This window comes from Oncorhynchus tshawytscha, linkage group LG08 (genome assembly GCF_018296145.1).
Source record: "Oncorhynchus tshawytscha isolate Ot180627B linkage group LG08, Otsh_v2.0, whole genome shotgun sequence".
NCBI classification, from domain to species: domain Eukaryota; kingdom Metazoa; phylum Chordata; class Actinopteri; order Salmoniformes; family Salmonidae; genus Oncorhynchus; species Oncorhynchus tshawytscha.
The window spans coordinates 78,397,682-78,422,027 of record NC_056436.1 but is presented as its reverse complement, the minus strand read 5'-3'; the positions used below and the strand labels follow the sequence as shown (position 1 = coordinate 78,422,027).

The 24,346-nt window shown below is 47.5% G+C and overlaps 2 protein-coding genes across 3 annotated transcripts in view; one reads left to right on the top strand and one right to left on the bottom strand.

The window, feature by feature from the left end:
- LOC112239335 (moesin-like) overlaps positions 1–24,346 on the top strand; it is a 168,493-nt gene that overhangs the window by 64,304 nt on the left and 79,843 nt on the right. The window lies entirely within an intron of this gene.
- LOC112239334 (zinc finger C4H2 domain-containing protein) overlaps positions 1–24,346 on the bottom strand; it is a 149,065-nt gene that overhangs the window by 59,543 nt on the left and 65,176 nt on the right. The window lies entirely within an intron of this gene.

Below are 24,346 nucleotides of genomic sequence, written 5' to 3'. Positions count from 1 at the left end.
CAGATGCTGTAGGGACAGCTGCAACTGGGACAGATGCTGTAGGGACAGCTGCAACTGGGACAGATCATGTAGGGACAGCTGCAACTAGGGAAGATGCTGTAGGGACAGCTGCAACTGGGGAAGATGCTGTAGGGACAGCTTCAACTGGGGAAGATGCTGTAGGGACAGCTTCAACTGGGGAAGATGCTGTAGGGACAGCTTCAACTGGGACAGATGCTGTAGGGACAGCTGCAACTGGGGAAGATGCTGTAGGGACAGCTTCAACTGGGACAGATGCTGTAGGGACAGCTGCAACTGGGGAAGATGCTGTAGGGACAGCTGCAACTGGGGAAGCTGCTGTAGGGACAGCTGAAACTGGGGAAGATGCTGTAGGGACAGCTGCAACTAGGGAAGATGCTGTAGGGACAGCTGCAACTGGGAAGATGCTGTAGGGACAGCTGCAACTGGGGAAGATGCTGTAGGGACAGCTGCAACTGGGGAAGATGCTGTAGGGACAGCTGCAACTGGGGAAGATGCTGTAGGGACAGCTGCAACTGGGAAGATGCTGTAGGGACAGCTGCAACTGGGGAAGATGCTGTAGGGACAGCTGCAACTAGGGAAGATGCTGTAGGGACAGCTGCAACTGGGGAAGATGCTGTAGGGACAGCTTCAACTGGGGAAGATGCTGTAGGGACAGCTGCAACTAGGGAAGATGCTGTAGGGACAGCTGCAACTAGGAAGATGTAGGGACAGCTGCAACTAGGGAAGATGCTGTAGGGACAGCTGCAACTAGGGAAGTTGCTGTAGGGACAGCTGCAACTGGGGAAGATGCTGTAGGGACAGCTGCAACTGGGGAAGATGCTGTAGGGACAGCTGCAACTGGGGAAGATGCTGTAGGGACAGCTGCAACTAGGGAAGATGCTGTAGGGACAGCTGCAACTGGGGAAGATGCTGTAGGGACAGCTGCAACTGGGGAAGATGCTGTAGGGACAGCTGCAACTAGGGAAGATGCTGTAGGGACAGCTGCAACTAGGGAAGATGCTGTAGGGACAGCTGCAACTAGGGAAGATGCTGTAGGGACAGCTGCAACTAGGGAAGATGCTGTAGGGACAGCTGCAACTAGGGAAGATGCTGTAGGGACAGCTTCAACTGGGGAAGATGCTGTAGGGACAGCTTCGACTGGGGAAGATGCTGTAGGGACAGCTTCAACTGGGACAGATGCTGTAGGGACAGCTGCAACTGGGGAAGATGCTGTAGGGACAGCTTAAACTGGGACAGATGCTGTAGGGACAGCTGCAACTGGGGAAGATGCTGTAGGGACAGCTGCAACTGGGGAAGATGCTGTAGGGACAGCTGCAACTGGGGAAGATGCTGTAGGGACAGCTGCAACTAGGGAAGATGCTGTAGGGACAGCTGCAACTAGGGAAGATGCTGTAGGGACAGCTGCAACTAGGGAAGATGCTGTAGGGACAGCTGCAACTAGGGAAGATGCTGTAGGGACAGCTGCAACTAGGGAAGATGCTGTAGGGACAGCTTCAACTGGGGAAGATGCTGTAGGGACAGCTGCAACTAGGGAAGATGCTGTAGGGACAGCTTCAACTGGGGAAGATGCTGTAGGGACAGCTTCGACTGGGAAGATGCTGTAGGGACAGCTTCAACTGGGACAGATGCTGTAGGGACAGCTGCAACTGGGGAAGATGCTGTAGGGACAGCTTAAACTGGGACAGATGCTGTAGGGACAGCTGCAACTGGGGAAGATGCTGTAGGGACAGCTGCAACTGGGGGAGATGCTGTAGGGACAGCTGCAACTGGGGAAGATGCTGTAGGGACAGCTGCAACTGGGGAAGATGCTGTAGGGACAGCTGCAACTGGGGAAGATGCTGTAGGGACAGCTGCAACTAGGGAAGATGCTGTAGGGACAGCTGCAACTGGGGAAGATGCTGTAGGGAAAACTTCAACTGGGGAAGATGCTGTAGGGACAGCTGCAACTAGGAAGATGCTGTAGGGACAGCTGCAACTAGGGAAGATGCTGTAGGGACAGCTGCAACTGGGGAAGATGCTGTAGGGACAGCTGCAACTAGGGAAGATGCTGTAGGGACAGCTGCAACTAGGGAAGATGCTGTAGGGACAGCTGCAACTAGGGAAGATGCTGTAGGGACAGCTGCAACTAGGGAAGATGCTGTAGGGACAGCTGCAACTAGGGAAGATGCTGTAGGGACAGCTTCAACTGGGGAAGATGCTGTAGGGACAGCTTCGACTGGGGAAGATGCTGTAGGGACAGCTTCAACTGGGACAGATGCTGTAGGGACAGCTGCAACTGGGGAAGATGCTGTAGGGACAGCTTAAACTGGGACAGATGCTGTAGGGACAGCTGCAAATGGGGAAGATGCTGTAGGGACAGCTGCAACTGGGGAAGATGCTGTAGGGACAGCTGCAACTAGGGAAGATGCTGTAGGGACAGCTGCAACTAGGGAAGATGCTGTAGGGACAGCTGCAACTAGGGAAGATGTAGGGACAGCTGCAACTAGGGAAGATGCTGTAGGGACAGCTGCAACTAGGGAAGATGCTGTAGGGACAGCTTCAACTGGGGAAGATGCTGTAGGGACAGCTGCAACTAGGGAAGATGCTGTAGGGACAGCTTCAACTGGGGAAGATGCTGTAGGGACAGCTTCGACTGGGGAAGATGCTGTAGGGACAGCTTCAACTGGGACAGATGCTGTAGGGACAGCTGCAACTGGGGAAGATGCTGTAGGGACAGCTTAAACTGGGACAGATGCTGTAGGGACAGCTGCAACTGGGGAAGATGCTGTAGGGACAGCTGCAACTGGGGGAGATGCTGTAGGGACAGCTGCAACTGGGGAAGATGCTGTAGGGACAGCTGCAACTGGGGAAGATGCTGTAGGGACAGCTGCAACTGGGGAAGATGCTGTAGGGACAGCTGCAACTAGGGAAGATGCTGTAGGGACAGCTGCAACTGGGGAAGATGCTGTAGGGAAAGCTTCAACTGGGGAAGATGCTGTAGGGACAGCTGCAACTAGGGAAGATGCTGTAGGGACAGCTGCAACTAGGGAAGATGTTGTAGGGACAGCTGCAACTAGGGAAGATGCTGTAGGGACAGCTGCAACTAGGGAAGATGCTGTAGGGACAGCTGCAACTAGGGAAGATGCTGTAGGGACAGCTGCAACTAGGGAAGATGCTGTAGAGACAAAGATAAACCCTGTCTCCCTCCACACCGTTGCTGCGGAACATTCCAGCTGGCACGGCCTCTGTCATCAAGGAGTGCAGTTGGCCGGGGAAAAGGGACTGAACGTAGCCTGGCAAAGCGACAGAGAAGACATATGACCATGCCTGCATTGGCCTCAATGGAACAGGCCTTTGTTTGTGTGCTCTGTCTGTAGCAGACAGTGAGCATCCCACATTGGATTATATAGTCATCAGTGAAGCCACGAGCAGTAGTGGAAGTCTTCATCGGATACGATGGACTACCTTAAGCAGTAAGTGTGTGTATGTGTGTTTCTGTGTGTGGTGTGAGTGTGTATGTGTGTGTCTGTGTGTGTATGTGTGTCTGTGAGTGATGTGTGTGTGTGTGTGTGTGTGTGCGCATCCCTCTTTAGCCTGTGTTGTGGTGTGTTCAGTCTGTCAGATCTGTCTTCAGTGAACAGCTGTGTGTTAGGATCTAAAATCAGGAGCTACAGACATGAAAATTGTAGTCTGCTTGCTGTCCTTTCCAGTGTGTGTGTGCGTATTTGTCTGTGTGATCATCCATGAAGAAGGCTATGTTTGGTACACATTTCCCTTGTGAGACACGTCAAACACCGTCCGGACAGCACCCTGACAGCACCCTGACAGCAGCCGGACAGCACCCTGACAGCACCCTGACAGCACCCTGGCAGCAGCCGGACAGCACCCTGACAGCACCCTGACAGCAGCCGGACAGCACCCTGACAGCACCCTGACAGCACCCTGACAGCACCCTGACAGCAGCCGGACAGCACCCTGACAGCAGCCGGACAGCACCCTGACAGCACCCTGACAGCACCCTGACAGCACCCTGGCAGCAGCCGGACAGCACCCTGACAGCACCCTGGCAGCAGCCGGACAGCACCCTGACAGCACCCTGACAGCAGCCGGACCTCTAAGCTTCTGCTTTCACCTGTCTGATCTGATTCACCATCCATCACCACTCTCTCTGTACTCAACAAATATGTGTTGATCACTCTGCATTTATCATTCTGTGGCCCTGACCCTGTTTATCAATACATGTTGTTCCAATGGTACCTTATTCCCTTTATAGTGCACTACTGTTGACCAGGGCCCATAGGGTAGTGCACTACTGTTGACCAGGGCCCATAGGGTAGTGCACTACTGTTGACCAGGGCCCATAGGGTAGTGCACTACTGTTGACCAGGGCCCATAGGGTAGTGCACTACTATTGACCAGGGCCCATAGGGTAGTGCACTACTGTTGACCAGGGCCCATAGGGTAGTGCACTACTGTTGACCAGGGCCCATAGGGTAGTGCACTACTGTTGACCAGGGCCCATAGGGTAGTGCACTACTGTTGACCAGGGCCCATAGGGTAGTGCACTACTATTGACCAGGGCCCATAGGGTAGTGCACTACTGTTGACCAGGGCCCATAGGGTAGTGCACTACTGTTGACCAGGGCCCATAGGGTAGTGCACTACTGTTGACCAGGGCCCATAGGGTAGTGCACTACTGTTGACCAGGGCCCATAGGGTAGTGCACTACTGTTGACCAGGGCCCAGGGTAGTGCACTACTGTTGACCAGGGCCCATAGGGTAGTGCACTACTGTTGACCAGGGCCCATAGGGTAGTGCACTACTGTTGACCAGGGCCCATCGGGTAGTGCACGACTGTTGACCAGGGCCCATAGGGTAGTGCACTACTGTTGACCAGGGCCCATAGGGTAGTGCACTACTGTTGACCAGGGCCCATAGGGTAGTGCACTACTGTTGACCAGGGCCCATAGGGTAGTGCACTACTGTTGACCAGGGCCCATAGGGTAGTGCACTACTGTTGACCAGGGCCCATAGGGTAGTGCACTACTGTTGACCAGGGCCCATAGGGTAGTGCACTACTGTTGACCAGGGCCTATAGGGTAGTGCACTACTATTGACCAGGGCCCACAGGGTAGTGCACTACTGTTGACCAGGGCCCACAGGGTAGTGCACTACTGTTGACCAGGGCCCATAGGGTAGTGCACTACTGTTGACCAGGGCCCATAGGGTAGTGCACTACTGTTGACCAGGGCCCATAGGGTAGTGCACTACTGTTGACCAGGGCCCATAGGGTAGTGCACTACTGTTGACCAGGGCCCATAGGGTAGTGCACTACTGTTGACCAGGGCCCATAGGGTAGTGCACTACTGTTGACCAGGGCCCATAGGGTAGTGCACTACTGTTGACCAGGGCCCATAGGGTAGTGCACTACTGTTGACCAGGGCCCATAGGGTAGTGCACTACTGTTGACCAGGGCCCATAGGGTAGTGCACTACTGTTGTGCACCCAGGGCCCATAGGGTAGTGCACTACTGTTGACCAGGGCCCATAGGGTAGTGCACTACTGTTGACCAGGGCCCATAGGGTAGTGCACTACTATTGACCAGGGCCCATAGGGTAGTGCACTACTGTTGACCAGGGCCCATAGGGTAGTGCACTACTGTTGACCAGGGCCCATAGGGTAGTGCACTACTGTTGACCAGGGCCCATAGGGTAGTGCACTACTGTTGACCAGGGCCCATAGGGTAGTGCACTACTGTTGACCAGGGCCCATAGGGTAGTGCACTACTGTTGACCAGGGCCCATAGGGTAGTGCACTACTGTTGACCAGGGCCCATAGGGTAGTGCACTACTGTTGACCAGGGCCCATCGGGTAGTGCACTACTGTTGACCAGGGCCCATAGGGTAGTGCACTACTGTTGACCAGGGCCCATAGGGTAGTGCACTACTGTTGACCAGGGCCCATAGGGTAGTGCACTACTGTTGACCAGGGCCCATAGGGTAGTGCACTACTGTTGACCAGGGCCCATAGGGTAGTGCACTACTGTTGACCAGGGCCCATAGGGTAGTGCACTACTGTTGACCAGGGCCCATAGGGTAGTGCACTACTGTTGACCAGGGCCCATAGGGTAGTGCACTACTATTGACCAGGGCCCACAGGGTAGTGCACTACTGTTGACCAGGGCCCATAGGGTAGTGCACTACTATTGACCAGGGCCCACAGGGTAGTGCACTACTATTGACCAGGGCCCATAGGGTAGTGCACTACTATTGACCAGGGCCCATAGGGTAATGCACTACTATTGACCAGGGCCCATAGGGTAATGCACTACTATTTACCAGGGCCCATAATCACTGGTTCCAGGCAGTTTAGAGCTGCTAGTCTGCTGCCATTGGACAACAGAGCTGCATATATTAACCACACAGAACATTACTAGGCCTACAGTATACCAATTTTCCTTTATTTTGTTTAATGAAATAAAAACATCTCTCTCTCTCTCTCGTAATTACCCAGAGCAACACAAATGACTGTGGAAGTGAATTTCTGTAAAATGGCTGCATGGCCTCTTGAGCCTGACGGTGGAACACACGAGCACACACGTACCTATGCACACACACACACATGCACACACACACGCACACACACACACACGCACACACACACAAATGCACGCACACACGCACACACACATCAGAGCCCGGCGGCTGAAAACAGGTGTGAATAATTACAAACACAGACGGCATATCTGGGATAATTGAATGATCACACGCTTTCATCTAATTATGAGGGGGATTATTTGTCACTTTAGTACAATGAAACACACAATCATCTCCCACTCAGTTAAAAAATATACCAATCAAAGCAGCAAACCAATAATAACGCAATTTATAAGTAATCCCTGTAGCGACCAAAATATTATTCCAACTAGAAAACTTCACCCCAACTTAGAGTGAATTTCCAAAAGTACGGAAGCCTCAACGGGTCAATCATCTGATCCACTGATCATGTAAAAACGGCGAGTTTGAGTGTCTGATAGGGGTGGCAGGGTAGCCTAGTGGTTAGAGCGTTGGACTAGTAACCGGAAAAGCTGCAAGTTCAAACCCCCAAGCTGACAAGGTACAAATCTGTCGTTCTGCCCCTGAACAGGCAGTTAACCAACTGTTCCTAGGCCGTCATTGAAAATAAGAATTTGTTCTTAACTTGCCTAGTAAAATATCAAAATGCCCTTGTCCCAACTCTTCTTTGTCTTCATCATACTTCCTAACCTTTACCTCTTCAACCCTTCTTTTTCTCTATTCTCCTAGTGTCTCTCTCCTCTATTCTCCTAGTGTCTCTCTCCTCTATTCTCCTACTGTCCCTCTCCTCTATTCTCCTACTGTCCCTGTCCTCTATTCTCCTACTGTCCCTGTCCTCTGTTCTCCTACTGTCTCTCTCCTCTATTCTCCTACTGTCCCTGTCCTCTATTCTCCTACTGTCCATGTCCTCTGTTCTCCTACTGTCCCTGTCCTCTATTCTCCTACTGTCCCTGTCCTCTATTCTCCTACTGTCCATGTCCTCTGTTCTCCTACTGTCCCTGTCCTCTATTCTCCTACTGTCCCTGTCCTCTATTCTCCTACTGTCCCTGTCCTCTATTCTCCTACTGTCTCTCCTCACTTTTCTTCTACTGTCTCTCTCCTCTATTCTCCTACTGTCTCTCCTCACTTTTCTTCTACTGTCTCTCTCCTCTATTCTCCTACTGTCCCTGTCCTCTATTCTCCTACTGTCCCTGTCCTCTATTCTCCTACTGTCCCTGTCCTCTATTCTCCTACTGTCTCTCCTCACTTTTCTTCTACTGCCTCTCTCCTCTATTCTCCTACTGTCTCTCCTCACTTTTCTTCTACTGCCTCTCTCCTCTATTCTCCTACTGTCTCTCCTCACTTTTCTCCTACTGCCTCTCTCCTCTATTCTCCTACTGTCTCTCCTCACTTTTCTTCTACTGCCTCTCTCCTCTATTCTCCTACTGTCCCTGTCCTCTATTCTCCTACTGTCTCTCTCCTCTATTCTCCTACTGTCCCTGTCCTCTGCCTCTCTCCTCTATTCTCCTACTGTCTCTCTCCTCTATTCTCCTACTGTCCCTGTCCTCTATTCTCCTACTGTCCCTGTCCTCTATTCTCCTACTGTCTCTCCTCACTTTTCTTCTACTGCCTCTCTCCTCTATTCTCCTACTGTCCCTGTCCTCTATTCTCCTACTGTCTCTCTCCTCTATTCTCCTACTGTCCCTGTCCTCTATTCTCCTACTGTCCCTGTCCTCTATTCTCCTACTGTCCCTGTCCTCTATTCTCCTACTGTCCCTGTCCTCTATTCTCCTACTGTCCCTGTCCTCTATTCTCCTACTGTCCCTGTCCTCTATTCTCCTACTGTCCCTGTCCTCTATTCTCCTACTGTCCCTGTCCTCTATTCTCCTACTGTCCCTGTCCTCTATTCTCCTACTGTCCCTGTCCTCTATTCTCCTACTGTCCCTGTCCTCTATTCTCCTACTGTCTCTCCTCACTTTTCTTCTACTGCCTCTCTCCTCTATTCTCCTACTGTCTCTCCTCACTTTTCTTCTACTGTCTCTCTCCTCTATTCTCCTACTGTCCCTGTCCTCTATTCTCCTACTGTCCCTGTCCTCTATTCTCCTACTGTCTCTCCTCACTTTTCTTCTACTGTCCCTGTCCTCTATTCTCCTACTGTCTCTCCTCACTTTTATTCTACTGTCCCTGTCCTCTATTCTCCTACTGTCTCTCCTCACTTTTCTTCTACTGTCCCTGTCCTCTATTCTCCTACTGTCTCTCCTCACTTTTATTCTACTGTCTCTCTCCTCTATTCTCCTACTGTCCCTGTCCTCTATTCTCCTACTGTCTCTCCTCACTTTTCTTCTACTGCCTCTCTCCTCTATTCTCCTACTGTCTCTCCTCACTTTTCTTCTACTGCCTCTCTCCTCTATTCTCCTACTGTCTCTCCTCACTTTTCTTCTACTGTCTCTCCCCTCTATTCTCCTACTGTCCCTGTCCTCTATTCTCCTACTGTCTCTCCTCACTTTTCTTCTACTGTCTCTCTCCTCTATTCTCCTACTGTCCCTGTCCTCTATTCTCCTACTGTCTCTCTCCTCTATTCTCCTACTGTCTCTCTCCTCTATTCTCCTACTGTCTCTCCCCTCTATTCTCCTACTGTCCCTGTCCTCTATTCTCCTACTGTCTCTCCTCACTTTTCTTCTACTGTCTCTCTCCTCTATTCTCCTACTGTCCCTGTCCTCTATTCTCCTACTGTCTCTCTCCTCTATTCTCCTACTGTCCCTGTCCTCTATTCTCCTACTGTCTCTCTCCTCTATTCTCCTACTGTCCCTGTCCTCTATTCTCCTACTGTCTCTCTCCTCTATTCTCCTACTGTCTCTCCTCACTTTTCTTCTACTGTCTCTCCCCTCTATTCTCCTACTGTCCCTGTCCTCTATTCTCCTACTGTCTCTCCTCACTTTTCTTCTACTGTCTCTCTCCTCTATTCTCCTACTGTCCCTGTCCTCTATTCTCCTACTGTCCCTGTCCTCTATTCTCCTACTGTCTCTCCTCACTTTTCTTCTACTGCCTCTCTCCTCTATTCTCCTACTGTCCCTGTCCTCTATTCTCCTACTGTCCCTGTCCTCTATTCTCCTACTGTCCCTGTCCTCTATTCTTCTACTGTCTCTCTCCTCTATTCTCCTATTGTCCCTGTCCTCTATTCTCCTACTGTCTCTCCTCACTTTTCTTCTACTGCCTCTCTCCTCTATTCTCCTACTGTCTCTCCTCACTTTTCTTCTACTGCCTCTCTCCTCTATTCTCCTACTGTCTCTCCTCACTTTTCTTCTACTGTCTCTCTCCTCTATTCTCCTACTGTCTCTCCTCACTTTTCTTCTACTGTCTCTCTCCTCTATTCTCCTACTGTCCCTGTCCTCTATTCTCCTACTGTCTCTCCTCACTTTTCTTCTACTGCCTCTCTCCTCTATTCTCCTACTGTCCCTGTCCTCTATTCTCCTACTGTCCCTGTCCTCTATTCTCCTACTGTCCCTGTCCTCTATTCTTCTACTGTCTCTCTCCTCTATTCTCCTATTGTCCCTGTCCTCTATTCTCCTACTGTCTCTCCTCACTTTTCTTCTACTGCCTCTCTCCTCTATTCTCCTACTGTCTCTCCTCACTTTTCTTCTACTGCCTCTCTCCTCTATTCTCCTACTGTCTCTCTCCTCTATTCTCCTACTGTCCCTGTCCTCTATTCTCCTACTGTCCCTGTCCTCTATTCTCCTACTGTCCCTGTCCTCTATTCTCCTACTGTCCCTGTCCTCTATTCTCCTACTGTCCCTGTCCTCTATTCTCCTACTGTCCCTGTCCTCTATTCTCCTACTGTCCCTGTCCTCTATTCTCCTACTGTCCCTGTCCTCTATTCTCCTACTGTCCCTGTCCTCTATTCTCCTACTGTCCCTGTCCTCTATTCTCCTACTGTCTCTCCTCACTTTTCTTCTACTGCCTCTCTCCTCTATTCTCCTACTGTCTCTCCTCACTTTTCTTCTACTGTCTCTCTCCTCTATTCTCCTACTGTCTCTCCTCACTTTTCTTCTACTGTCTCTCTCCTCTATTCTCCTACTGTCTCTCCTCACTTTTCTTCTACTGTCTCTCTCCTCTATTCTCCTACTGTCCCTGTCCTCTATTCTCCTACTGTCTCTCCTCACTTTTCTTCTACTGCCTCTCTCCTCTATTCTCCTACTGTCCCTGTCCTCTATTCTCCTACTGTCCCTGTCCTCTATTCTCCTACTGTCCCTGTCCTCTATTCTTCTACTGTCTCTCTCCTCTATTCTCCTATTGTCCCTGTCCTCTATTCTCCTACTGTCTCTCCTCACTTTTCTTCTACTGCCTCTCTCCTCTATTCTCCTACTGTCCCTGTCCTCTATTCTCCTACTGTCCCTGTCCTCTATTCTCCTACTGTCCCTGTCCTCTATTCTTCTACTGTCTCTCTCCTCTATTCTCCTATTGTCCCTGTCCTCTATTCTCCTACTGTCTCTCCTCACTTTTCTTCTACTGTCTCTCTCCTCTATTCTCCTACTGTCTCTCCTCACTTTTCTTCTACTGTCTCTCTCCTCTATTCTCCTACTGTCCCTGTCCTCTATTCTCCTACTGTCTCTCCTCACTTTTCTTCTACTGCCTCTCTCCTCTATTCTCCTACTGTCCCTGTCCTCTATTCTCCTACTGTCCCTGTCCTCTATTCTCCTACTGTCCCTGTCCTCTATTCTTCTACTGTCTCTCTCCTCTATTCTCCTATTGTCCCTGTCCTCTATTCTCCTACTGTCTCTCCTCACTTTTCTTCTACTGCCTCTCTCCTCTATTCTCCTACTGTCCCTGTCCTCTATTCTTCTACTGTCCCTGTCCTCTATTCTCCTACTGTCCCTGTCCTCTATTCTTCTACTGTCTCTCTCCTCTATTCTCCTATTGTCCCTGTCCTCTATTCTCCTACTGTCTCTCCTCACTTTTCTTCTACTGTCTCTCTCCTCTATTCTCCTACTGTCTCTCCTCACTTTTCTTCTACTGCCTCTCTCCTCTATTCTCCTACTGTCCCTGTCCTCTATTCTCCTACTGTCTCTCCTCACTTTTCTTCTACTGCCTCTCTCTATTCTCCTACTGTCTCTCCTCACTTTTCTTCTACTGTCTCTCTCCTCTATTCTCCTACTGTCTCTCCTCACTTTTCTTCTACTGTCTCTCTCCTCTATTCTCCTACTGTCTCTCCTCACTTTTCTTCTACTGTCTCTCTCCTCTATTCTCCTACTGTCCCTGTCCTCTATTCTCCTACTGTCTCTCCTCACTTTTCTTCTACTGCCTCTCTCCTCTATTCTCCTACTGTCCCTGTCCTCTATTCTCCTACTGTCCCTGTCCTCTATTCTCCTACTGTCCCTGTCCTCTATTCTTCTACTGTCTCTCTCCTCTATTCTCCTATTGTCCCTGTCCTCTATTCTCCTACTGTCTCTCCTCACTTTTCTTCTACTGCCTCTCTCCTCTATTCTCCTACTGTCCCTGTCCTCTATTCTCCTACTGTCCCTGTCCTCTATTCTCCTACTGTCCCTGTCCTCTATTCTTCTACTGTCTCTCTCCTCTATTCTCCTATTGTCCCTGTCCTCTATTCTCCTACTGTCTCTCCTCACTTTTCTTCTACTGTCTCTCTCCTCTATTCTCCTACTGTCTCTCCTCACTTTTCTTCTACTGTCTCTCTCCTCTATTCTCCTACTGTCCCTGTCCTCTATTCTCCTACTGTCTCTCCTCACTTTTCTTCTACTGCCTCTCTCCTCTATTCTCCTACTGTCCCTGTCCTCTATTCTCCTACTGTCCCTGTCCTCTATTCTCCTACTGTCCCTGTCCTCTATTCTTCTACTGTCTCTCTCCTCTATTCTCCTATTGTCCCTGTCCTCTATTCTCCTACTGTCTCTCCTCACTTTTCTTCTACTGCCTCTCTCCTCTATTCTCCTACTGTCCCTGTCCTCTATTCTTCTACTGTCCCTGTCCTCTATTCTCCTACTGTCCCTGTCCTCTATTCTTCTACTGTCTCTCTCCTCTATTCTCCTATTGTCCCTGTCCTCTATTCTCCTACTGTCTCTCCTCACTTTTCTTCTACTGTCTCTCTCCTCTATTCTCCTACTGTCTCTCCTCACTTTTCTTCTACTGCCTCTCTCCTCTATTCTCCTACTGTCCCTGTCCTCTATTCTCCTACTGTCTCTCCTCACTTTTCTTCTACTGCCTCTCTCCAGCATAATTTTTCTTTCTCTCTCGTGTGTTCTGTGTTTCTGTTGGTAAATGGCTGTAGGTGAGACTATAGCTCAGCCCTCCATCTGCCATCCTCCTCATCACTCATAATATTTATTTTTACATCTGTCTCTCTCTCTCATTTCTCTTTCTTCCTCTATCTCTTCTACTGTCCCTTCTCTGTCCTCCTCCTATCCTTCTCTTTGAGCTATGTGCCATGTCATACAGATCATCCTCACTACAGTAGCCTAGCATCAGTCTCCTAAACTAATTAATCAGCTCTGAATCCCAAATGGCACCAAACTCCCTACAAAGTGCAATAGTTTTGATCAGAGACCTATGGGCCCTGGTCAAATGTAGTGGACTAAGTAGGGAATAGCGTGCCCAGGTGATACTCACTCTGCTCTGAAGGTGAACCATTTGTCTCTGGGGTTAATAAAGAGATACATAACCACTTCCCCCTGTCTGATACTGTACGGATGGAGCTGAGGGCTTGGAGTGTAGAGTGGATCCTCTCTTTCTCTCTCCTCTCGTCACTACCTATCTACCTCCCTCCCTCTATCTCCTCTCAATACAACTCAATTCAAGGGGCTTTATTGGCATGGGAAACATGTGTTAACATTGCCAAAGCAAGAGAAGTAGATAATATACAAAAGTGAAATAAACAATTAAAAATGAACAGTAAACGTTACACATACAGAAGTTTCAAAACAATAAAGACATTACAAATGTCATATTATGTATATATACAGTGTTGTAACGATGTGCAAATGGTTAAAGTACAAAAGGGAAAATAAATAAGCATAAATATGGATTGTATTTACAATGGTGTTTGTTCTTCACTGTTTGACCTTTTCTTGTGGTCACAATTATTGCTGTTGTGATGGTACACTGTGGTATTTCACCCAGTACATGTGGGAGTTTATCAAAATTTGATTTGTTTTCGAATTCTTTGTGTGTCTGTGTAATCTGAGTGAAATATGTGTCTCTAATATGGTCGTACATTTGGCAGGAGGTTAGGAAGTGCAGCTCAGTTTCCACCTCATTTTGTGGGCAGTGTTCACATAGCTTGTCTTCTCTTGAGAGCCTTTCTCAATAGCAAGGCTATGCTCACTAAGTCTGTACATAGTCAAAGCTTTCCTTATGTTTGGGTCAGTCAACGTGGTCAGGTATTCTGCCACTGTGTACTCTCTGTTTAGGGCCAAATAGCATTCTAGTTTGCTCTGTTTTTTTGTTAATTATTTTCAATGTGTCAAGTATGTGTCTTTTTGTTTTCTCATGATTTGGTTGGGTTTATTTGTGTTGCTGTCCTGGGGCTCTGTGGGGTCTGTTTGTGTTTGTGAAGAGAGCCCCAGGACCAGCTAGCTTAGGGGACTTATCCAGGTTAATCTCTCTGTAGATGATGGCTTTGTTATGGAAGGTTTGGGAATCGCTTCCTTTTAGGTGGTTGTAGAATTTCATGTCTCTTTTCTGGATTTTGATTAGTGGGTATCGGCCTAATTCTGCTCTGCATGCATAATTTGGTGTTTTACATTGTACACTGGGGATATTTTTGCAGAATTGTGCATGCAGAGTCTCAATTTGGTGTTTTGTGAATTTTTGGTTGGTGAGCGGACCCCAGACCTCACAACCATAAAGGACAATGGGTTCTATAACTGATTCAAGTATTTTTAGCCAGATCCTAAATGGCATGTCAAATGTTATGTTCCTTTTGATGGCGTAGAAGGCCCTTCTGAAAGAAGCACCAGATCATCATCAAACAGTAGACATTTGACTTCAGATTCTAGTAGGTTGAGGCTGGGTGCTGCAGACAATTCTAGTGCCCTCGCCAATTCTTTATATATATATATATATATATATACACACACACACATGTTGAAGAGAGTGGGGCTTAAGCTGCATCCCTGTCTCACCCCACGGCCCTGTGGAAAGAGATGTGTGTGTTTTTTGCCAATTTTAACTGCACACTTGTTGTTTGTGTACATGGATTGTCTGTCGTATGTTTTTCCCTAACACCTCTTTCCATCAATATGTATAGCAGATCCTCTTGCCAAATTGAGTCAAAAGCTTTTTTGAAATCAACAAAGCATGCGAAGACTACATTTGTTTTGGTTTGTTTGTTTGTCAATTAGGGTATTGACCATGCATCACTGACATTTCATCTAGGAGTCTGAGTGGTTTGTTTCCATGGTGACCCCTCAACCTGTCATACGCACACACACGCATTTGTAAGCCACTTGTTCCATCAGGCGGATGCTGTTAGAGTAGTCTGTAATGTTTCTCTCATCATAATGTTTCTCTCATCATGTCTATCTAAACTGACATGATTTATTGAACCACAACATCTCACTACACTGAAACATTCATCCTCTGGACACTCCCTGCATCATCTCACTACACTGAAACATTCATCCTCTGTACGCTCCCTGCATCATCTCTCCCTGAGTGTGTGTGTGTGTTTGTTTATGTCTGTGTGTCTTGTGGTTTCTCCTCATTGTTAAATAGTTCTCAGTACTAATGGACCCATCTGTGAGTGGTGGGTCAGGGGGATTGCTCTGTTCTCCTACGTTCCCAGGGAGAGTCATGCCTGGGGAAAAGGAGTCCCTGTCTCCACCTGGGCTGGAGGTCCCAAAGACACTTAGTCCATTCAGTTTCCTACATTTAATTCCAAAGTGGATCATTCAAAATTCAATTCAGACATTTTCATCTTTCTGAAACGTCTTAACTGTCCTGAGCAACCATTTCTTCTGGGATTTGACTGTAGTGGGATCGCTTAAGAGGACAGTCTGTGAACTCACTTAACTAATGGGGTAATGGAAGGCCAATGAGCTTGCAATGAAGCAGGGAAAAGGCTGGGTTCTATGCAGGGAATTAGTGTTACAATGACACCTCAGATCTCTATCTCCAGTTAGCTACAAATCTAAAACCCTTATTCGTCAATAACATGTTGTTTATTTTATTTAACCTTTATTTAACTAGGCAAGTCAGTTAAGAACATATTCCTATTTTCAATGACGGCCTAGGAACAGTGGGTTAACTGCCTTGTTCAGGGGCAGAGCGACAGATTTTTACCTTGTCAGCTCGGGGATTCAATCTAGCAAACTTTCGGTTACTGACCAGTTACGCTCTAACCACTAGGCTACCTGCTCTAACCACTAGGCTACCTGCTCTAACCACTAGGCTACCTGCTGCCCCAGGATTGTGGGTTGTGTCAGTAGCAGTAGTGTTGTGTCCGTATCAGTAGTGTTGTATCAGTAGTGTTGTGTCAGCAGCAGCAGAAGTGTTGTGTCAGTAGTGTTGGTTCAGTAGTGTTGTGTCAGTAGTGTTGTCTCAGTAGCAGTAGTGTTGTCTCAGTAGTATTGTCTCAGTAGCAGTAGTGTTGTGTCAGTAGTGTTGTGTCAGTAGTGTTGTCTCAGTAGCAGTAGTGTTGTGTCAGTAGTGTTGTGTCAGTAGCAGTAGTTTTGAGTCAGTAGTGTTGTCAGTAGTGGTATGTCAGTAGCAGTATTGGTGACAGTACTGTTGTGTCAGTTGCAGTAGTGTTGTGTCAGTATCATTAGTGTTGTGTCAGTTGTGTTGTGTCAGTAGCAGTAGTGTTGTATCAGTAGTGTTGTGCCAGTAGTGTTGTGTCAGTAGTGTTGTGTCAGTAGTGTTGTGTCAGTAGTGTTGGTTCAGTAGTGTTGTATCAGTAGTGTTGTGTCAGTAGTGTTGTGTCAGTAGTGTTGTGTCAGTAGTGTTGTGTCAGTAGTGTTGGTTCAGTAGTGTTGTATCAGTAGTGTTGTGTCAGTAGTGTTGTGTCAGTAGCAGTGGTGTTGTATCAGTAGTGTTGTATCAGTAGCAGTAGTGTTGTGTTGTCTCAGTAGCAGTAGTGTTGTGTCAGTAGTGTTGTCTCAGTAGCAGTAGTGTTGTGTCAGTAGCAGTAGTGTTGTGTTGTGTCAGTAGCAGTAGTGTTGTGTTGTGTCAGTAGCAGTACTGTTGTCTCAGTAGTGGTGTGTCAGTATCAGTAGTGTTGTGTCAGTTGTGTTGTCTCAGTAGCAGTAGTGTTGTGTCAGTTGTGTTTTCTCAGTAGCAGTAGTGTTGTGTCAGTAGCAGTAGTGTTTTATCAGTAGCAGTAGTGTTGTCAGTAGTGTTGAGTAAGTAACAGTAGTGTTGTGTAAGTAACAGTAGTGTTGTGTAAGTAACAGTAGTGTTGTGTCAGTAGCAGTAGTGCTGTGTCTGTAGTGTTGTGTCAGTAGTGGGGTGTCAGTAGTGTTGTGTCAGTGGTGGTTGTGTCGGTGGTGTTCTGTCGGTATCATTTCGTCAGTCTTGTTGTGTCAGTAGCAGTAGTGTTGTGTCAGTAGTGTTGTGTCAGTAGTGTTGTGTCAGTAGTGTCGCCTCAGTAGCAGCGGTGTTGTGTCAGTAGTGTTGTGTCAGTAGCAGTAGTGTTGTGTCAGTAGCAGTAGTGTTGTGTCAGTAGTGTTGTGTCAGTAGCAGTAGTGTTGTGTCAGTAGCAGTAGTGTTGTGTCAGTAGTGTTGTGTCAGTAGTGTTGTGTCAGTAGTGTCGTCTCAGTAGCAGTGGTGTTGTATCAGTAGTGTTGTCTCAGTAGCAGTAGTGTTGTGTCAGTAGTGTTGTGTCAGTAGCAGTAGTTTTGAGTCAGTAGTGTTGTCAGTAGTGGTATGTCAGTAGCAGTATCGGTGACAGTAGTGTTGTGTCAGTAGTGTTGTCTCAGTAGTAGTAGTGTTGTGTCAGTAGTGTTGTGTCAGTAGTGTTGTGTCAGTAGCAGTAGTGTTGTGTCAGTATCAGTAGTGTTGTATCAGTAGTGTTGTATCGGTATCAGTAGTGTTGTGTCAGTTGTGTTGTCTCAGTAGCAGTAGTGATGTGTCAGTAGTGTTGTCTCAGTAGCAGTAGTGTTGTGTCAGTAGCAGTAGAGTTGTGTTGTGTCAGTAGCAGTAGTGTTGTGTTGTGTCAGTAGCAGTAGTGTTGTGTTGCGTCAGTAGCAGTAGTGTTGTCTTAGTAGTGGTGTGTCAGTATCAGTAGTGTTGTGTCAGTTGTGTTGTCTCAGTAGCAGTAGGGTTGTGTCAGTTGTGTTTTCTCAGTAGCAGTAGTGTTGTGTCAGTAGCAGTAGTGTTGTGTCAGTAGCAGTAGTGGTGTCAGTATCATTTTGTCAGTAGTGTTGTCTCAGTAGCAGTAGTGGTGTCAGTCGTGTTGTGTAAGTAACAGTAGTGTTGTGTCAGTAGCAGTAGTGCTGTGTCTGTAGTGTTTTGTCAGTAGTGTTGTGTCAGTAGTGTTGTGTCAGTATCAGTAGTGTTGTATCAGTAGTGTTGTGTCAGTAGCAGTAGTGCTGTGTCTGTAGTGTTGTGTCAGTAGTGGTGTGTCAGTAGTGGTGTGTCAGTAGTGTTGTGTCAGTGGTGGTTGTGTCGGTGGTGTTCTGTCGGTATCATTTCGTCAGTCTTGTTGTGTCAGTAGCAGTAGTGGTGTGTCAGTAGTGTTGTGTCAGTAGCAGTAGTGTTGTGTCAGTAGTGTTGTGTCAGTAGCAGTAGTGTTGTGTCAGTAGTGTTGTGTCAGTAGTGTTGTCTCAGTAGCAGTGGTGTTGTGTCAGTAGTGTTGTCTCAGTAGCAGTAGTGTTGTGTCAGTAGTGTTGTGTCAGTAGCAGTAGTTTTGAGTCAGTAGTGTTGTCAGTAGTGGTATGTCAGTAGCAGTATTGGTGACAGTAGTGTTGTCTCAGTAGCATTAGTGTTGTGTCAGTAGTGTTGTGTCAGTCGTGTTGTGTCAGTCGTGTTGTGTCAGTAGTGTTGTGTCAGTAGTGTTGTGTCAGTAGTGTTGTGTCAGTAGTGTTGTGTCAGTATCAGTAGTGTTGTATCAGTAGTGTTGTGTCAGTAGCAGTAGTGCTGTGTCTGTAGTGTTGTGTCAGTAGTGGTGTGTCAGTAGTGGTGTGTCAGTAGTGTTGTGTCAGTGGTGGTTGTGTCGGTGGTGTTCTGTCGGTATCATTTCGTCAGTCTTGTTGTGTCAGTAGCAGTAGTGGTGTGTCAGTAGTGTTGTGTCAGTAGCAGTAGTGTTGTGTCAGTAGTGTTGTGTCAGTAGCAGTAGTGTTGTGTCAGTAGTGTTGTGTCAGTAGTGTTGTCTCAGTAGCAGTGGTGTTGTGTCAGTAGTGTTGTCTCAGTAGCAGTAGTGTTGTGTCAGTAGTGTTGTGTCAGTAGCAGTAGTTTTGAGTCAGTAGTGTTGTCAGTAGTGGTATGTCAGTAGCAGTATTGGTGACAGTAGTGTTGTCTCAGTAGCATTAGTGTTGTGTCAGTAGTGTTGTGTCAGTCGTGTTGTGTCAGTCGTGTTGTGTCAGTAGTGTTGTGTCAGTAGTGTTGTGTCAGTAGTGTTGTGTCGGTAGTGTTGTGTCAGTATCATTAGTGTTGTATCAGTAGTGTTGTGTCAGTTGTGTTGTCTCAGTAGCAGTAGTGTTGTATCAGTTGTGTTGTCTCAGTAGCAGTATTGGTGACAGTAGTGTTAGTGTCAGTAGCAGTACTGTTGTCTACATCTACATCTCCCTGTTTATCAAACACATTAATAACCTCTTTCTACTCTCTGTCCTCACGTGACCAGACACATATGTCCACAAATCACAAAATAAGGAACCATGCATACATTAGCATACCTGATGAACAACCTTCTCTATTTAATATGCAAATTCCCAGAGACATTAGCGAATGCCGTCTGTTCTAAATGAATAAATTTGAATGGCAATTAGAGTAATCCTTTATAATTAATGAAAACTGTCAATTTTGGTTCAGGAGTAATTTGATTAACGTTATGATGGGACACTTAGTAAGTTCATTAGAGTGGTGGACTGGAGAGATACACACACACACACACACACACACACATTCGCACGCACACAGCCACACACACACTCGCGCATGTGTTCCCATGCATGCACGGACGCATGCACACATGGACATACCCACCCACCCACACATACACACAAACACACACACACTAAAAGGAAATCTCTCCCACCCTACCTTGACCTTGCTAACTACCTTCCTGTAAAACAGCCAGAAAGCACATTAGAACTCATGATTAGCGTGTGATTACTGTACACTACCACCAACAACCTGTGAATCATTTGGCATCTGACAAATAGCGAGAAATCATTTTTATTTCAGTCCATTAGCAAATAATGTGATCCATCACCTCTTCTCATCATCCCCCATTTCTCTCTCACAGTCACTCTCACTCAATTCAAAGGGCTTTATTGGCATGGGAACCATACTGTATGTTTACATTGCCAAAGCAAGTAAAATGGATAATAAATAAAAGTGAAATAAACAATATAAAATGAACAGTAAACATTACACATTACACAAAAATGTCATATTGTGTCTATATACAGTGTTGGAACGATGTGCAATTAAAGTACCAAAGATAAAATAAATGAACATAAATATTGGTTGTATTTACAATGGTGTTTGTTCTTCATTGGTTTCCCCTTTCTTGTGGCAACAGGTCACAAATCTTACTGCTGTGATGGAACACTGTGGTATTTCACCGAATATCTCTCTCTCCCCCTCCTCTCTTTCTAGGTCAGGTTAGTGGGTCCATTCTTATTGTAACACTTCATAAAGTCAGACCCCGGGAGCGACTGGTTCTGGATCCTGGCCTCTAAGAGAGAGTGGCTTGACTCTCTGGAAAACACTCATAAACACAGAATAGTAGTGCCGCGGGATTCACACACACACACACACACACACACACACACACACACACACACACACACACACACACACACACACACACACACACTGATGCCAGTAAACACACACACAGTCAGGTTGGTAAATCCTTAGGCCTAATCTGACACACTCAGCTAAGACACCTGGTTAATGTTAACAGAGCAGTTCTAGTCAATTACTCTCCCATATAACACACTGATCAGAACCTGACATTACACATCAGCTACAACAGGAGTCCATTCATGTATATGTTTCTGGTGACTGTGGGAGAGGGAGACGAGGAGAGAGGGGGAGATGTGAAAGGGAGGGGAGATGTAGGAGGGGTGAAAGGGGGAGTAGAGGGGTGAGGTCAGGCTGCCAGAGGTAGAGAAGGGGTAAGAGAGGGGGAGGGGGTGGGGTAGAGGGGTGAGGTTTGGCTGGCCAGAGGAGGAGATAGGAGATGGGGGAGTAGAGGGGAGAGGTCTGGCTGGCCAGAGGAGGAGAAGGGGGAGTAGAGGGGTGAGGTCTAGCTGGCCAGAGGAGGAGAAGGGGAGGAGAGCGGTGAGGTCTGGCTGGCCAGAGGAGGAGAAGGGGAGTAGAGGGGTGAGGTCTGGCTGGCCAGAGGAGGAGAAGGAGTAGAGGGGTGAGGTCTGGCTGGCCAGAGGAGGAGAAGGGGGAGTAGAGGGGTGAGGTCTGGCTGGCCAGAGGAGGAGAAGGAGTAGAGGGGTGAGGTCTGGCTGGCCAGAGGAGGAGAAGGGGGAGGAGAGGGGTGAGGTCTGGCTGGCCAGAGGAGGAGAAGGAGGAGTAGAGGGGTGAGGTCTGGCTGGCCAGCGGAGGAGAAGGGGGAAGAGAGAGGAAGACAGGGGAAGGGGGAGTAGAGGGGTGAGGTCTGGCTTGTCAGAGGAGGAGAAGGAGGAGGAGAGAGGAAGACAAGGGGCAGGGAGGGGCAGTGAGAGTGACATTACCCTGCGTCATGGCTGGACGGACAGAGGGACAGACAGGTGACATTACCCTGCGTCATGGCTGGACGGACAGAGGGACAGACAGGTGACATTACCCTGCGTCATGGCTGGACGGACAGAGGGACAGACAGGTGACATTACCCTGCGTCATGGCTGGACGGACAGAGGGACAGACAGGTGACATTACCCTGCGTCATGGCTGGACGGACAGAGGGACAGACAGGTGACATTACCCTGCGTCATGGCTGGACGGACAGAGGGACAGACAGGTGACATTACCCTGCGTCATGGCTGGACGGACAGAGGGACAGACAGGTGACATTACCCTGCGTCATGGCTGGACGGACAGAGGGACAGACAGGTGATATTACCCTGCGTCATGGCTGGACGGACAGAGGGACAGACAGGTGACATTACCCAGCATCATGGCTGGAGGGACAGACAGGTGACAAGACCCAGCATCATGGCTGGAGGGACAGACAGGTGACAATACCCAGCATCATGGCTGGACGGACAGAGGGACAGACAGGTGACATTACCCAGGATCATGGCTGGACGGACAGAGGGACAGACAGGTGACATTACCCTGCGTCATGGCTGGACGGACAGAGGGACAGACAGGTGACATTACCCTGCGTCATGGCTGGACGGACAGAGGGACAGACAGGTGATATTACCCTGCGTCATGGCTGGACAGACAGAGGGACAGACAGGTGACATTACCCAGGATCATGGCTGGACGGACAGACAGGTGACATTACCCAGCATCATGGCTGGACGGACAGTGTGTGTGTGTGTGTGTGTGTGTGTGTGTGTGTGTGTGTGTGTTTGTCCATTGAGGTTACATTTCCTATCCTTCCTTTCAAGGGTCTTTAAACTCTCCAGCACACCCAGACATTAAATATAAATCTCCATCTCACATACTCTCTCACACACACCTTCACATACTCTGTCATACACACACGCGGTACACACAATGACACACACACACCCTCACACACATACACTCTGTCACCCCCCCCACACACACACACAGTCACACACATACACACTCTGTCACACCTTCACACACAAGAGAGAATAAAGTAGACCGCATGGGTCAACATTTTGATTTATGACCCAATGTCCAGATGATGCGTACATGCCCAAATATGGGCATCTTGCCAGGACATCCTGTTCCTGTTGTCACGTGTTAGAGGGTGTGTTATTTTATATCTATATTGCATCTATTCCTTTGAAGTTGTCATGCTGATTGATGTCTAGGGACCTGGTTGAACTGGGGGTCTGTGTTTGAACTTTTGAAAGAGTATGGCCCCACACCCCCTGTTTTATTGCCCTTAGGGTTGCTATCTATGAAGCAGGAATGTCCGGGGTATTGGCTGTGGCAGACGCATTATAAATAAAGTCCAGAACAAGACATGCGACCCCAGAACAGTAAACAAGATTTTTTAAATAAAGCCCAGAATATTAAACATAAAAATACGTCTCCTAGGCCAATTCTCGGGTTGCTATGCGGCTCATGTCATGAACCCAATGACAAAAGCCTGGAGGATGTTTTGCGTGAGACCCCAGAATGTTTTAAAGAAGTTTTGGGTACGAGTGAGGGACATATGTCTTACATATTCCAACCTGAGGAATCTACGGTTAAGATATTCACAGACAGTGGCCACAAACCCCTTTATCGGGCAGAACCCAGGAGTTTTTCTCCAGCGCTAAGGATGAGAGAATGGCTTAAGATAAGACTAGCGCTGTGTCAAATTGATCAGGCCCTGAGTGCTTCAAGTCTACCCGGATATGCGTTGGAAGAACTGGTCTGCGGACAAAGTGATCTGATGGCCCTAAGAATCGCTTCAATGGCGTATACCCCTGACTCCAGAGTGACAATTTTAGCATGTGAACAATTTGATCAGTTCATATGCATTTTCCAAAGCATGCAAGGATGTAAACTTTTTTTATGCCTGTGTTCAGTTTTAAATGGCGTAATTATCATATATTCAGAACACTTTTGAATAAGCTGGACAGTCTTTTCCAAAATCGTGAACAATTACGGCGATGGCCGAGGTTATCGTTGAGACAAACCCAGGACCCACAAGGCCGAAGGAGGATCTTTCCCTGGAGTGAAAACGTCCAGAGCTTCGATGGAGCGGGCAAGCGACTTTGCAATGATGAATTGAAACGGATAATGGTCAGGGCTAACCAGCCCCTTTATCTGTAAGAAATAGTACAAATGTTGAATTATAATGTGTGTTAAAATGTATGTACTAAATATTTTGAATGAAATCATTGGTTTTAAAATTGTAGCTCACCCTTTAACGAAAGGGGATCTCTCATTTTCGCTCACGCCCTGGTCTGTCGCAGAGAAATGCAATGTCTTAAAAAAAACAATGTATTATTTTAGTCTTTCCTACAATGGTATGTTATAAAAATTACTGGTTATTAAAGGTTGTAATGATGAACAACTGTAGGCCTCCAATGTTTTACATAAAACACTCGTGATGCATGTTTAAATAATAGTCAAATTTGGTCATTCATTCTAACATGTCTTAAAAAGTTTGTACTAAATATTTTGGAATTAAATAAAAGGAATTTAAAACAGTATCTCACCCTTTAACGAAAGGAACATGTATTTTAAATCATCACCCCGCTCTGTCACCAAGAAAAAAGACATGGAAAATCAGGGTGCGTGCGTGAGTGTGAAACCAAGGTTTGCACTATCATGCATACAGTATGTCCAGATATCTGCCTACCCCACATCAAAAAGTGTGACGGCGTCTCTTAAAATGGGCACTTTCGATTCATTAACACACAGGTCTTTCAAATCCAAATTTTATCTCACCCCAGAGGATGTGGTTACAACACCCCAGAAAGAATACAGTATGTCTAGACCGACCCCGGGGTTAAACATTGATATTTCTCATCAGCGCCCGGTGCCCCCAC